Raw genomic sequence first — 16,306 nt, 5'->3', positions numbered from 1 at the left:
AGGTGTAATTGGAAAGGACTACCATGTGTTTTGTGGGAGAAAGCGAATAGAGCATTGGTGCCATTTAGGAAAAACACCAGGTCTTCCCCAAACCCATAGGCAGCACAGTTGTTCTGGTGGAAAGCAGAGGAGTGGGTGTCTGGGCAGCTCTCGGGAACTCTTTCTTGTTCCTCCTGGCCAGTGCGTGCTCCACATACTCTCTTGGAAACCTCAAGCATCTTTGGGAAGTGTTGAGGAAAGCAGGAAAGGGAGCCTTCCCACCTTCGGTGCAGGAACATGAGCCCTTGTGTGTGTGTGTGTTCCTGCATCTGGAAGCCCTGTGAGGTCAGGTCAGAAGACCGGCAGGGACTAAGCAGGGGACCTGTCAGGGCAGACTCTGGGAGAGTCCCTAACCACACGCTCTTCGCTACTAATGTCCAGGAGGGAGCGTTATATCTGCATGTGCTGCGCTGTGAGATCCTTCTCCTGGGGAACTTGGAAATGTAGTCCATTGTCTTCCTTATTATTTAAAACGATGAGGCATGTGACATATCCCCAAGGGTGTTCTTCCTCCAAGACCCCCTAGTTGGAGATGAGGTTGACCTAATTGCTTTGGCAGTAAATAGCGGGAGGGCACTGGCAGGGACAGCAACTTTAACATTGTCTGTGACCAAGGATGGCCTGGCAACTGAGGGAAGAAAAAAAAGTGACTGATTCTGCAGCAAAGGATGGCCACATGGGGTTTGATGTTGGGGTTTGGAAAAAGGTAGGCAGCGTTCAGCAGTGAATATTTTCTTAGAAATGTACAGCAAACAACAATTGTATCTGATTTGTCCAAAAGCTATGGCATCTCCAAAATGAAGCCATCGGAAATCCATTCCTTGGGAATATCTCCTCTAAGTCCAAAGTTGTGTAAATCCAGCTGTCCCAGCCATCTGGGTCACAGGGAAGTTGCATGCAGACTTGGCCCACCTTGCCATCCAGCATGAGGTGCTGCTCCTCTTCCTCCTCCCTGAGCCTCCCCAGGCCCTTGGTGATGCCCTGTGACTTCTTTGGGAATTCGAAGGAGGCCTCGATTCTACCAGAGGGCTTATCACTTCATAGTCTTCGTTGTGTAGTTTTTGAAAAAAAATCAGTTTTTATCTCGTCAAAAGTACCCAAAGGCATGGGCTCCCAAAGAGCCCTTACATTTGTGTTTGCAAATCTCTTTATATTCAAGTCAACTTCAGTTGCACGGTTTAATCTTTAGCTCTGGGGGCGGTGAGAGTGATTGACTCCCAGGCAGGTTCCTCTGGACACTGACGAGGACTGGTCCCCTGGGCAGGGCCGGTCTCCACGGGAGGAGCTCCATATTGGTATGGGGATCTGTTTCTCTGTCCCAGATGGTGACAGATTTTGGAAAAGGTAGCTGACTGAGCTCCAGCCACTGGGAGGCTTGCTGTGAGCTTCTGGGAAAACATGTTGCTTCCTTCTAAGAATGAACAGCAGGAAACCAGCTTTCTCTGTGTCTTTTGGACACTGAGACTTCTGCTCAACCCTCTGGCTCCATTGCCCAGTAGCGGAGCCAAATTTATTCATTTATTTATCTATTAATTTTAAAACTTTACTTTGTAAAAAGATTTACTTACTTTTCCCCCATGATACAGATTTATATGAATAGGGGATCAGCTCTCTGCCCTCCTTCCCTATATCTCTCTCTCATTATTGTCCCCAGGTTACTACAATGGCACAGTCATTATTTCCACCATTACAAGCTTAACTTTCTGCTATATAACAGTATCATGGCATGGCAAGTATAAGAAAAGGAAGAAAATAAAGGAACAGAAGGGAAATCTGGGCCTATGGAACTGTATCATAAAATAATAATAATAAAAGAAGTAAAACAAAACAAAAAAATAATGGGAATCATGATGTTATTTAGGAGTAAAGACTCATGCTGCATTCAGCATTATTTCTAAATATGCTACTTGTAGAATTCATAGTTTTTTTTTTAAGATTTATTTTTATTATTATTTTTTATTGGAAAGGCAGATATACAGAGAGGAGAGACAGAGAGGAAGATCTTCCATCTAATGATTCACTCCCCAAGTGAGCACAATGGCCGATACTATGCCAATCCAAAGCCAGGAGCCTCTTCTGGGTCTCCCACGCGGGTGCAGGGTCCCAAAGCCTTGGGCTGACCTCTACTGCTTTCCCGGGCCACAGGCAGGGAGCTGGAAGGGAAGCGGGGCTGCCGGGATAGAACTGGCGCCCATATGGGATCCCAGGCGTGCAAGGCGAGGACCTTAACCACTGCGCCACTGCGCTGTGCCCGAATTCATAGTTTTTTATGTGTGCTCTACATATTAGTTGTCATGTATCAGAGAGGACATACAGAATTTGTCTTTTGGAAACTGACTTGTTTAGGGTAATCAAATTTAGCGCAAATTTAGCTGGTAACAAAGCAGGAAGTGCAGAGACAGAGAAGGCACCTGTATGTTAGCTTATAACTTTGTACTATGCAGTGTACCAGCTCCAAGGACAAACTACCTCCAAGTTCTTTGGAAATGTATTCACTCTTGTTATTGTCTGTGACTTAAATCACAGACATTGGAGTAGAGAACAGCTCATTCTTTTTCCTTTGAGTTGCCCTTTCACTCACACTTTGCATGAACCTGTTTATTTCTTCAAGATAAGGGACATAGGGATAGAGTTCTAGGAAGAACTTTCTTAAAGTCTTTTCATCTGCTAGCATCCACTGTTTGCCAGAAACACTCCTTGCACTGTCACTGTCCTCCCGGTGGCAAATACCCTGACATTTTGCTGTAGCCTCACACACTGCATCCTGCTGTGGATCAGGAGTGAGTGTCACTCCCCATACGATTACTTCCTGCTACTCTGTTCTGGAGAACTCTGAGATGTAGTCTGGCAGCTTCATGAAGGGAAGCATAGCCAGTAGGAGCTGCTCATGAATGAAGGAGCTCGGAAGTCAAGGATGTAGGGGCTGGGAGCTAGGAAGGACAGAATGTCAAGAGCTCAACCAGGGCTCAAAAATGGAAGTGGAGATAATTAGACAGGAGAGCAAGGATACAGAGAACAGGTCCCTAGCATAGGATAATGGCAAATTCCCAAATGCCATCTTTGGCAAAAAACCTGGTAGCAGTGTGTAGTAGAGTCTGGGTGGTTGTATTTGGGAGCAGGCTTTGTGTCTGGAATCATCACTCTTCCTTCTTCTCAACCTTGACCCTTTGTCATTGGGACTGGGTAGGTCTCAGTTTGGGAATATTTTCACCACCTCACAAGAAAGCCATTAAAGCCTTGGATGAGAAAAGTGGGAAACTATCCATGTGATGCAATTTGGTGAACACCACCCATACCTCTCCCTCCTCAGAGCTGAGTTTTGTTTTTCCTCCATAATTAAAACCAAGGACTTGTTAAGCCAGAGTTACCTACTACATCCACTAAGTGGATTAAGAAGTTGGTCACAAGAAGAGAATCCCTTGAAAAAGGTCACAGATACTGTTGATGGTAGAGGCCCAGAAAAACTTGAGCTCACTGCCCATCCCTATGGACTGTTCTGCTTGTGAGATTCATTTCATAGGATTCTGAAGAGGTCTGAGTGTTAAAAGAAGCAGAAATGTCAATTGATTTTCTAGTTAAGAATGGGATAGCTGCCCAAATGGGGAGATGGGAAGAGGTGAGGCAAGGAGGCAAAGTTAAAAGAAAGGCAGAGGCAGCAGAAAGTGAACATGGCATATGAACTAAAGGCCAACTTGCTTTCCCACGCACCTATTTCCCCTCAGAGGCCTGGGTCTCTCAGGTTTACCTTCTGGGGCTCTTTTCAACTGTTTTACAAGTATGCTATCATTTCAGATTTTACCCAGCCTTGGATGTGAGGGTGCATTCTTTCAATTCTTGAACATGCTTGATGGAACTGGAGGCAATTTTGACCTCCCAAGTTTCTAGCCATTGTGAAATGACATTTCTTTGAAGTTAACACAAATCATTTCTTTTGTAGAGTGAGATGTTTAGATGTTCTGGCCACAGCTGAAGGAGCCATGCAGATGGTTAAAGGCCTGAACAGTGTCGACAGGTTGGTTTGCGGACGAAAAGGATATGAGTTAATTTTGTGCTGTGTTTTGCCCTGTTGAGGTTGTGAAGGTGTTGATGTCACTATTTTCGTAAAAGATGTGTAGTCACAGAAGTACGTTTGGAGCTTATGAAAGATTTCCTAAAAGTGAGGATCATAGCACAGTGGAATGTACTGGGATGGTTATGCAACATTTTCTGGATATCTTGTCCAATATATGGATTCGGTGGTTCATTTGGAATCCTGAGTGAGGTTAGTCTCACTCCATGTCTGTTTGTTTACTGAGTGACCGCCTGAGGTTTCTGACTATCAGGAAGTCTGAGTCTCTAAAGCTATGCAATAGTGGAGTTTCAGAGTTGACTTCTGATATTGATTAAACTCATTGTTCCTAAAGAATTTAACTCTTCTGAGGCTCAACTTGCCTTCAGCCATTGCTTTGAGAATTACAGGTTAAAATTTTTCTGAATATATTCCACATGTGCAGTCCAGATGATGTGATAGTTCCATTTTTTTGGTTATTTATTTATTTTGGTGCAGAGAATTACGGAGTAAGGTGAGCGCACAAAGCAAACCCCACACTCCCTGGGAAGTGTTGATTGTGTGAGAAACTTTGGAGATTGAGGATGACATGGAGATTGGCATTCAAGTTAAGTCTGCATGCAAGACTCACATGCTGCTGGAGAACGTGGACCGCAACCAGATGGCAGCGTTACTGGGCATTTGTTTAAAGTAACAGCCATCTCTTGGGAGGCTGTTTTTCTCCTTTTTCCTTTTTTCATAGTGAGATCATGACAACTTGTACTGTGCAGAAGCAGGCCAAAATAATTGTCACTCTTTCTAATTTAAGAGGATGAGTGAATAGGCTTTAAAAAAAAAAAGGCTTTCATTTTACTAGGTCACTGAAGATAAACACTGCTGCTTCCCAGACAAGAGGTGTGTACTGTGGATGTTTTTTCTCTTTCTGCTCCTTCTGCTGTTGGGTCTTGTCCTTCCCTTCTCTTTTCATGTTTTGATAAACTTTTGTCTCCCCTTTCTTTCCTGCCCACTCTTGTTGCTTTTACTTCTCATCGTCTTCCCTTTCCCCCTTTTCTGCCTCTCATCCTGCTCCTCAGGGTGATAGTGAGGATGAAACACTACAAAGAAAGCACCTGGTTCACTGTCCTCCAGTGCCCTGGAGTTGGTTTACTTGAGTTCAAAGACCCACCTTTCTTCAGAACCCCAGCTACTCTCTTCCACTCTCTGTGCCAGCACTTAAAGGTCAAGATCACCTGCATGATGGCACTATTGATTTTTTCCCCCCCAATTTGTCAATCCTTCCCTAAAGTATGGTGCGTGGTGCCTTGAGAGCCATGGTCCTGTTGAACCTAGGTCATGTTGGATTGCATGGCAGGATGTGGAGAAGGGCAGAGGTGGATTTACCAGCAAGCTAACCCGAAGTTTGAGCTTCAAAGGCCATGGAGTAGTCCTAGTGATTCATTCATGTCTCCATGTGTTGGGTGAATATTACTTGCAAAAATAAGAGTAGTTGAGTAGAACTGGTAAAGTTCACTATTCTGTCAATTTTTAACTAGCCTCTGTCCTACTTCTGCACTACTGTTCATGTTGGACTACATGATTACAGGCATTTTCTTTTAATCTGATGCAGGCTGATCTGATTTGAATCCCTGCTCCCTGGAGGGAGACAAAAAGGAGATGGAAGATAGTGCCAAAGCTAGAGCTAGAGATGGATGGATAGATAGCTAGATAGGGAAGTAGAGAACAGAACACACACTTGGGGAGTGTTTCCTCCTGGGATAGAATTGGGCCAGGGTCCATAGGCTTTCTGCCTTCTGCTGTTTGCACTCAGGTGTGTATGTCACGGGCACTAGAAAAGACGTGGTAGCCAGGATAATGTAGACACAGACACTTCCACATGCGTCAGAGAGTAAGTTCAGCCGGAGGGAGAAAAGGAAAGTGTAATTAACCGTACTAATTATTGTAATACTGTATATGAGGTGTTTACTACAGATGCCGAATTACCATGTAACAGAATAATAATTAGGTGCACCAATTAATGTTTCATATTAAATTGCCTAAATTTTATTTGGTTGTAACCTCACTCATTCTCTAAAGGCAATAATCTTGCAAAAATTTGAAGGGTGAGCTCCAAGAATAAAACTTTAGTTAGTCTCAGGTTTCAGTAGCTCAGATGACAGTGCCCTCAGTTTGTGTGTGTGTCAACATCCTGTTCTGGAATGCTCCCCACTATTAAAAATAAGTGGACCCCACATCTTCAGTGGTTATAACTAAGAGTTCCCTTTAGGCTAATTGCCTCTCTTTAGCAGCTTGGAAGTTTGGAAGATGTGGCAGATTGCATATACTCCACAGAATGAGTCATTGTTTCTCCTTTGTCTTCTGCCCTATTTTCCTGTTTTTAATATGTAAACTTTCCTTTATGTGTTCAGATAATTTAAATGTATACAATAGCTATTTTCTTTTATGTTTCTTTTTATATTTATGTTCTGAAAATTTCATGAGCTATGTGTCCTGGCTTTTCAGAAATCATCTACTGAGTGCCTGTGATGGCCCGGGTGTCCATGAGCCTTGGGAGGATGGTACCACTAAGAGAGGTGCTGTGAAGGTTAAGTACAGACCAGTGGGGATGTGGAGCAGGGGTATGGTGGGCCTCTGTGTGGAGCTGGGGACAGGGAGGGTCCCTTGCGATAGTGTTGTCTGAGCTGAATCTTCAAAAGCTCCATTCAGGAAGGCTTGGACCTTTGGATGCAAACAAAAGACCAAGTACTGCTCTAACCTCACAACCATCCTTTTGGTTTCCACTGAGCCCCGGGTAAAGGGACCTACCTAACCGCAAGGCCAGAGGGAAGCAGCTGTGTTTTTAATTGTCCGGAGTATATTTTGGAAGGATTTTTTTTCTGCAATCCTTTCTTGCCTTCTCTTGCCTTCTGCATTAAGATTGCAGAGCCAGGAAAGCAATTTGACCAAGCTCCTCATTAAGTTTTACTTTGGATGGACGTAATGAATTGGGGCTTCCTGGCTGATGAAATCTGTGGATTGCTCTGCTCAAGATCTCTTTGGTTGGCAGTTTTGCCAGCTACCTGGATGCTGCTTTGCCTGAGCTTTAATTGGTCCAAGATTTCAGCAGCTTAAGTCATGTGCTTTCAATGGCTCTGTGTGCCAACTCCGTGCTCCTGGGTATACATGGCTCTTTGCTTCTGTCTTTTTCTCAGCACAGTGTTGGTTGACTTCTGAGAATGAAGGTGTGGGGGAATGAATGAAAGCATAACTGGGATAAACCTTATCAACATGAGTAAGCCTTGGAGAATGACCTAGTGTGGCAAAGAGTTTAATTAGTTTCTCTTTCCCTGTGATCTGCTTAAATATAAGTCTCCCTCCTCTCTCCACAACAAAATGAACCAAAAACCCAAATTATTACAGAGCACTTTAAATTGTAAAGCAAGGGGATTCTGGGAAGAGTTCTTAGTTTTTATGTTTACAGATTTAATGCTAATTCTTTGTAAAAAAAACACATTTAATTTGGAAGATAATGCCATGTTAAGGTCTGATAATGATACAAATTTCCTTTGAACAGCTTCAGTTTTAAAACACATATAAAATTCATACAGAAAATAAAACACCAACAAAATTCCCACCACAGATATGGCTGAATGTCAAGCCCAGAGGAGAGAATTCTCCCGATGACATCCATGGCAAAGTAGCAGTGCTGTCCCTGGCTAGTGTGGCGCCTGAGCAGGGAAGACCTGGGGCTGGGTTTGAAGAGGAGAGGCCCTTCCTTCTCAGTTTCTCCCAAGGGTGACTTCCTCCACTACCTAGAAAGATGTGGCTCTAAATCCTGGCTAAGTCGTGACACAGAGATGACACAGAGCAAGATGTGTCATAACCAGCCCTCTGTGGTTGATGGCTGAGGTGGTGGCGTTGCTGCCCAGGTGAAGGGCTGCTCACGGGGCGTGCTTTGGCTTTAGTGTGTCTGCTGGAGAGACATAGCTGTGTTCAGTTTTCTGGTACTTTTTCTACCTTGCACTATTCATCTGAACAGAAATAGGAAATTCTTTTCTCCTGAATTACTTGCCCCGCCCAATAGGGACAATTGAATATAATAGATACTGTATTCACCTTTCAGGCTAATAAGCTTAGGTTTAGAAATTTAACCTAGGGCCTGGCACGGTGGCGCAGTGGTTAAGGTCCTCGCCTTGCACGCCCGGGATCCCATATGGGCGCTGGTTCTATCCCAGAAGCCCCACTTCCCATCCAGCTCCCTGCCTGTGGCCCGGGAAAGCAGCAGAGGACGGCCCAAAGCTTTGGGACCCTGCACCCGCGTGGGAGACCCGGAAGAGGCTCCTGGCTTCAGACTGGCATAGCATTGGCCGTTGCGCTCACTTGGGGAGTGAATCATCGGACGGAAGATCTTCCTCTCTGTCTCTCCTCTCTGTATATCCGCCTTTCCAATAAAAAAAATAATAAAAAGAAATCTTTAAAAAAGAAAAAAGAAATTTAACCTACATAAAAATAACCTATAAGCTGAGGACCATTATTCAGAGTGGATGCTGGAGACTGTTTAAATGTCCTTTGTTCAGTAAGAGTGAGATCAGGTGTGACACAGTGTGCTATTTCTTCTCTGGGACCCTGTTTTCTTTATCTAGACCTGACATCGGCAGTAGAGCCTCCTGGTTCTCCCTGCTTTGTGAGAGTCCCTGTTCCCCCTGCTTTGGGTGCTGATGTGGCTGAATGTAGGTGGTCCAATTGGTCAACCAGTGGTATAGTGGTTGTGTGAGAGAGAATTCCTTTATACCACTGTGTACTTTGTGAAAATTCAAGGAATGACATCTTCTGGTTTGGATGTAACGAAGTGAATGCTGGGTAGCTTAAACCTCCATGGAATTTATTATAAGAATGATCTGTAAGGGTCCTTGTAGAATCTACAGGAGAAAAACAGCCATGGAAACGGTGAAATATGGTGAAACTTCACACAAAGCTGTTGTTCCCATATGGTCACTGCACAATCGATGGGTATCTAGACTTTCGTTGTCTGCTGGGTCCTCTCAGGTGTACATTTTCTATCAAGGCAGTTGGCTACACCTTAGGCCTATAGCAGGCATACACGTGGTATCACACCTTTATGTTGAAATCACTAAAGGGATGTTGAAACAGCATAAGGTCAAACTTGACTCTGTGAAGCCCCGACTGCAGCACGGAAGTCAGAAAGTCGGCTGTATTCGTGCATAATCAGTGTCCGTTAGCAATGAGGCATGTGCACAGTGACAAACCTCTATTTTAGAGACTAAATAGGGAAATGACTCTGTGACAGGTGTAAGGCCCAAGTTTTACGTAATTTAAATGTTGGTCTTCATTTTCTTAACTTTTTTTAAAAAAGAATTTATTTATTTATTGCAAAGTCAGATATACAGAGAGGAGGAGAAACAGAGAGGAAGATCTTCCATCCAATGGTTTACTCCCCAAGTGACCACAAAGGCTGGATTTGAGCCAATCTAAGCCAGGAGCCAGGAACTTCTTCCAGGTCTCCCACACGGGTGCAGGGTCTCAAAGCTTTGGGCCATCCTTGATTGTATTTCAGGCCACAGACAGAGAGTTGGATGGGAAATGGGGCTGCCAGGATTATAACTGGTGCCTCTATGGGATCCTGGCACGTTCAAGGCAAAGACTTTATAACTGCTATGCTATCGTGCTGGGCCCATTTTCTTAACTTTTAAATCAAGTTATCTTTCAACTACCATGCTTTATTTTCATTATCTTTAGAGTACAGCTCTGCAAAATATATGCTGCAAAGTGCTCCAAAAATAGGTCTGTGGTTAAACTTCTGGAAAGGTTTTATTTATTTATTTAGAAAGTCAGCGATATAAAGAAAGAGGGAAAAATATAAAGAGAACTTTTATCTACTGCTTCACTTCCCAAATGGCCACAATGGTCAATGCTTATCCAGGCTGAAGCCAGTGGCTCCTTTTGGATTTTCTATGTGTGTGCAGGGACCCAAGCACCTGCTGCTTTTCCAGATGCATTATCAGAGAGCTGGATTGGATGTGGAGCAGCTAGGTGTTGAACTTGTGCCCATGAAGGATATAGGCATTGCAGGCTGTGGCTTTACCTGATATGCTACAGTGCTGGCCCCAATTTTGTTTTAATTGTTAACTACCCCCCTGCCTTCTTGTGTACTCAGACCCTGTTATCATCATACTAAAGGCCTGTCTTCTTTATGTTTAGCATGGCATTACCCACATTACCACAGATCATTTTCCTTTTCCAAACACCTGTTAACATCTAGGGAAACCTTATCCCATGGAGCACTCTGTCAACTCCGTGGTTGTAGAGGGGAGACCATGCCCAGAATTAGATTTGCCCTGTTTTATTTGTTTGCACCATGTAAATCGTGGAGTACTACTTTTCACTATTCAGCCATGCAAATTGAGGCAGGGAATAATATAAAATCTATATGAACCAAGTAATTGCCTGAGCTGCTCATATGTCATCTCCTTAGATTCAGGAGTTTATTCTTTGAATGGCCAGAAGTATGCAAGTATCTCCATGTTGATGGATCAGAACCTGGGAAGATATCCCTGCAGAGTTGCTGTTGGCAGTTTTCTTGAGTCCAGTTTGTCATGTTTTGCAAATGATAATTCCATGCTCTGTGTGTTTCAATTCCTTGCTTTTATTCTCTGTCAATGCTGATTGTCTTAGTTCCTGTTGTTTCCTAATATTCAGAAGAAGTATAGCAAAAAGGCCTAAGATGGCACAGAATACACATTTCTGTACACAGGGTATAGCCAGCCAGTGCAGTAAAGGAAACAGACGAACAGGGGTATGCCTTTGGAGTTGCAAGTGCCTTTGAAGACAGAGCACCTTTTCATGATTGAGAAACTTCTGGGCTAGTGAAGGCTGGTTGGATTTAGAATGAGGGATATGCTGCAAGGGAGAGCCAAGAACAGTCATTTCTGGAAAATGTCATGGCTAAGCCTCCAATAAACCATGCAGAAGGGGTGTCCACTGAAGGGGGTATGGTGCTAGATTTTCCTTTAGCGTGATATGCCTTATTTTAATGCACCAAAATATTAACTAAATTTCCTCCTTATGCAACTTTCTGCTATAAAACTTTGAGTAAACTTTTAGACTTTACCATTGTTTGATGAAATAAAGGTCAAAACGATTTCTGCTTAATAGTTTAGACGTATGGGGTTTAAATGGAAAGTGATATCTGGTACTTAGCAAAGTACCTGGGTCAAGGAACATTCTCACCAAATGTTGGGATTATTTATACTACCACTACCTTTAACACCAAAGAGAATTTCTGCCAGGGATTCTAATGTCAGTAGATGAAACTTGGGCAAACATTCAGCACACGAGTTAAGATGCTGTTTGGATTATCTGGATCCTATAATGGGATGCCTAATTTCAAGTCCTGACTCTGTTTCCAGTTGCAGCTTCCTACTAATGTAGATCTGAAAGCTGTAGGTTTCTAGCTCACGTACCTGAGAGACCCCAGTTGAATTACAGACTCTGCTTTGACTTGGCCTAACCATGGCTGTGTACAGAAGTTTGGAATTTGACAGTAAATCAGCAGATGGAAGACTTTCTCTATTTTGAAAATAAGTAAGTAAATGCACAAATAGAAATGTAATACATAGGAATAGGCACTGTGTACACTACTTGGGATACCCAGAGTGCAAGATCAAGCCTCACCTCCACTTCTGATCAGCTGCCTGCTGATGTGCATGTGGGGAGACAGCAAGGAAGGCTCGAGTGCTCAGATCCCTGTCACCACATAGTACAGCCAACAGCTCCAGCCTCCTGGCTGCAGCTTGAGCCAGCCCAAGTTGTTGTGGACATGTTCAAAAGAAGATTTATTGATTTTATTTAAAATAGTTACAGAGGGAGAAGGAGAGACAGAGAGAGAAATGTTCCATCTGCTGGTTAACATCCCCAGATTCCCCCATCAAATGGCCACAATGGCCAGAGCTGGGCTGGTCTGAAGCCAGGAGCCAGGCACTTATGCTAGACCCACTGCTCTTTCAGACCATTAGAACAGAGCTGAATCAGAAGAGGGACAGCAATGATTCCAATATCCCATGTGGGAGATTGGCACCACAGGTAGAGGATTAGCTAGCAACACCACCACACCAGCCACTATTGGACATTTGGGGAGTGACTAAGAGGGAAGAAGATTCCCCTTTTTCTCTCTGTATTTCTGTCTCTTATTATTTCCTTCTCTTTGATTGTGTGTGTGTGTTTGTGTGTCTGCCTTTCAAATGAATAAAGATGCGTCTTTATAAAATTAAAATGTCTCTTGAGAAATATATGCTTTAAAATATATGATTTTTCCTGTGTTGTTAGCTAGGCACTACATACTTTAATTATATATTTGCAGATTTGTTCACTGACATTTTGGAGATACATGAGAAAATTTCTATAACTGAATTTATAGGTGAAACTGCTAAATCTGTGTAAAGTATGACACTTATAATATGGAATCCCTTCTCCTAAAATGCTAGAGTTTTTCACTGGAGAGTAGTAACTAACTCACATACTGACTTCATAGGAAGATGTTTGAAGATTAGAGGTGTTCCTCTATGAGGGTGAACATCAATTGGAGAATTTAGAAAATACTCTGAATTCTGTTCATCTCACATTTTTATTAAAAGCTTAGAATTGTGAGGCTCAAGAAATTGCAAGAGCCCAATCCTGAAGTCTCATGAGAGCAGCAAACCCTCAGAGGAGCTCCCACTTCTGGAACAATCTGTTGGATTGTGAGGAGCATCACAAGCTATCTTGAGAAGTTCCAGGGCCATGAGGTTTTACAAGTAATAATTGCATACCTTCATGACATAAAGTATGATATCTCAGCACATTATACACAGTTCAATGAGCAAATCAGGGTCATTCTCTTTTCTAGTTGTTTTGAAATATCCATGATATTGTTGTTAATTATACTCTGCTGTGCTGTAGGGCACTGGAACATAACCCTCATTGCTATCTGTACCTGTTGTTTTAACAGCAGTCATGCTTGTCCTAGAAGGCAAGTTTGTTGCTAACAAAGGCGATTTTCAGATGTCCTTTGAGAATGGTGGTGGATTATGCTTTGTGGATAGATAGGGTCAACAAAGCTAACAGTAAATGTACCTGGTAACCGCTTTGTTTTGTCAGTGAAAGCACACAATCTTAAAGACATTGCATTTTGTTCAGGTGATTTTCATCTTGCATTGCCAAACAGTAATTTTGAATGTCTTTTATGTTGAGTCAACTGATTTTCTAACTGAATTTGGTTGATACATATTTTATTATTTATCTGTGCAGCTATTGATAGAAGCTGGTAAGTAAATTGTAGGACATGTCTCCTCAACAGCCTGCCTCAAACTGTGTGTGCATAAAACTTGGTGTTGTATACTTTTTCAGGCACATGGAGAATGAAGAAGCCTTCTTTACTCTGACATATTTAGAAATGGCATACAGGCAAACTCCCCTGTCAGGATAATCTATTCTCATTCACAAATCAGGAGATGCAACTGTAGCACAGCAACAGTAACGTTTGTTGACAGCACTGTTCCATGTTCATAATCAGTGGTGCAAAAATTAATCAGTATATCAAAAGAAATTTCCTGTCTTCTCATTCCCAAGAGTTAAAAGCCAAGATACAAGAGCACAGGAGTAAGATTTTTACACACTGCAGATAGGTGCTCTGTCTCTTGAAGGCCATTCCCATTCAGAGTTCATTCCATTTGATTTCATGTCTTAGGCATAGTAGCCACAAGACCGTCATAATGGAAAAGCCTACTCTAATTGGATTTTTTTTACTATCAAGCAGGTGTCATATAGAATGTGTTAGAACTTTTCAGAGGATATAAACAATAAGATATATTGATATATTAAAGGGGGTTGATGATAGGAATTGGCTCAGGAGGTTGAGGAGGTTGGCAAGTTCCCTCTGAGCCATCTGCAAGCAGGAGACCCCGGGATGCTGGTGTGGTGATTCTGGGTTCAAAGGCTGAGAATCAAGTGAACAGGATGTAAGTCTCAACCTGAACTTGTAGGCTAAGAACCTGAGGGCTGCTGGGGAGGGTCCTTTGGTCATCCAAGGACCCAGCATTAGGATATCCGAGGGAAGAAAGAGGTGGATATCTAGTCCAAAAGACAGAGTAAATCTGTCTTTCTTTTGCCGCTTTTGTGTATCCAGACCTCAAAAAAGCTGGACGATGCCTGCTTAGACTGGTCAGAATCTGCTGCTTCAGATGCTAAATTCTTCCAGAAATAATGTCCTCACTCATACTCCACAGAAGTTTTCTCAGCTCTATGGGCATCTGATATTTAATCCAGTGTAGTTGGAGTCACATATAAGAACGCAACAAAACTCAAATGAGAAATCAGTAAGCAATATCTTTGGCTGAGAATGTTATTATTTATTTGAGAGAGGGTGGGGGAGAGTTTCCATTAGCCTACAATGGGTGGGGCTGAGCTAGGGTGAAACCAGGAAGAAGGAACTCATTCAGATCTGCCACAAGGGTGGCGGGAACCCAATGACTTGAGCCATCCGCTGCTTGCTCCCAGGGTCTGCATAGGCAGGAAGCCAGAGTCAGGAGCCAGAGATGAGAACTGAACCTGGGTACCGCTATGTGAGACACAGGCCAGATGCTCCATTGGTGGTTTTTGTCGTGCTTGGAAAAGGTTTCAGGCTTGATTATTCAATAATTTGCTGGTGTTTATTTTATTTGTGGCCATCATCTCTGTCATTTACTGTCCCAAGGAAATTTCTTAGCGCATAATGACCCAAATTTTTTGAAAAAGTAAGAGTTTCGGGCCCAGCGGCGTGGCCTAATGGCTAAAGTCCTTGCCTTGAATGCGCCAGGATCCCATATGGATGCCAGTTCTGATCCCGGTAGCCCTACTTCCCATCCAGATCCCTGCTTGTGGCCTGGGAAAGCAGTCGAGGACGGCCTAAAGCTTTGGGACCCTGCACCCATGTGGGAGTCCCAGAAGAAGTTCCTGGATCCTGGCTTCAGTTCACATAGCATTGGCCGTTGCGCTCACTTGGGGAGTGAATCATCGGATGGAAGATCTTCCTCTCTGTTTCTCCTCCTCTCTGTATATCTGACTTTCCAATAAATAAATAAATCTTTGAAAAAAAATTTTTAAAAAAGGAAAAGAAAAAGTAAGAATTTATACTAAATTTTGACCTCTTTAGGATTATTTGCCTTTATAATGATTATAGTATATGATTATAGCTTATAGTATGTGATTATGAATCTAAATCTGAAAATCAATCACGAGTAAATTCTAGTATAATTTAATTAACTTAGGGGAAAGGAATCATTATTGCCCCCAACAATTCATAGACTTGTTTCTTTATGGGAGGTGAATGATATTGGGCTAGAGAGTCTTGTTAAAAATCTCCTAGCTAATCTACACAGTTAACCTAGATCACAAGTGTGTTCTCCAAAAGTCTGAGATATTTTAAAAGCCTGTTACCAAGAGTGAAGGAATCCATCCTTGTACATTTTGAGTGTACCTAACAGATCCTTTGTTTCCATTTTTTATATGGTGAGCTTTAGTCTTCCTAATGTTTGGGGAAATTCAACCTCCCTATAACCCCTTATCCAACCTCCCTTATCCATCCCCTTCCCCACCTCTGGTAATTATTCTAACATAGGAAAAGAACATATGTTATTTGTCTTTCTATCTACCCAATCTCACCTGACATAATAATCCTCAATTCTATGCATTTTGCTATAGATGACAAGATCTAATTTTTTTAAAGCTTTATTTTATTTTTTACTGCAAAGTCAGATTTACAGAGAGGAATATTTTCTGTCTGTTGATTCATTCCCAAATTGGCTGCAATGGCTGGAGCCATGCTGATCCAAAACAGGAGGCAGGAGCTCTTCCAGGTCTCCTGCATGGGTGCAGGTCCCAAGGCTTTGGGCCATCCTTTACCACTTTCCCAGGCCACAAGCAGGGAGCTGAATGGGAAGTGGGTTTGCCATGATTAGAACTGGTGCCCATATGGGATCCCGGCACGTGCAAGGTAAAGACTTTTGCAGTGAGGTTACCATGCTGGGCTCAATATCTCATTTTTTTGATGGTTAAAAATATTCTGTGAATATTGGAAAAATCTCAACAATACAAAACTGTAGACTGTAACATCATTTAGGAATTTCCTATCTTCTCCATTTCTCATGCAGGAGGCTGGGTGTGATGGGAAATCCTTTACTGGGAAATCCCTATGCCGCTGTGCAGAGCCCT

The sequence above is a fragment of the Ochotona curzoniae genome, unplaced genomic scaffold, assembly GCF_017591425.1.
Source record: "Ochotona curzoniae isolate NIBS_2020 unplaced genomic scaffold, NIBS_Ocur_1.0 scaffold_4701, whole genome shotgun sequence".
Taxonomy (NCBI): Eukaryota; Metazoa; Chordata; class Mammalia; order Lagomorpha; family Ochotonidae; genus Ochotona; species Ochotona curzoniae.
Note: the sequence above shows the minus strand (reverse complement) of the source record.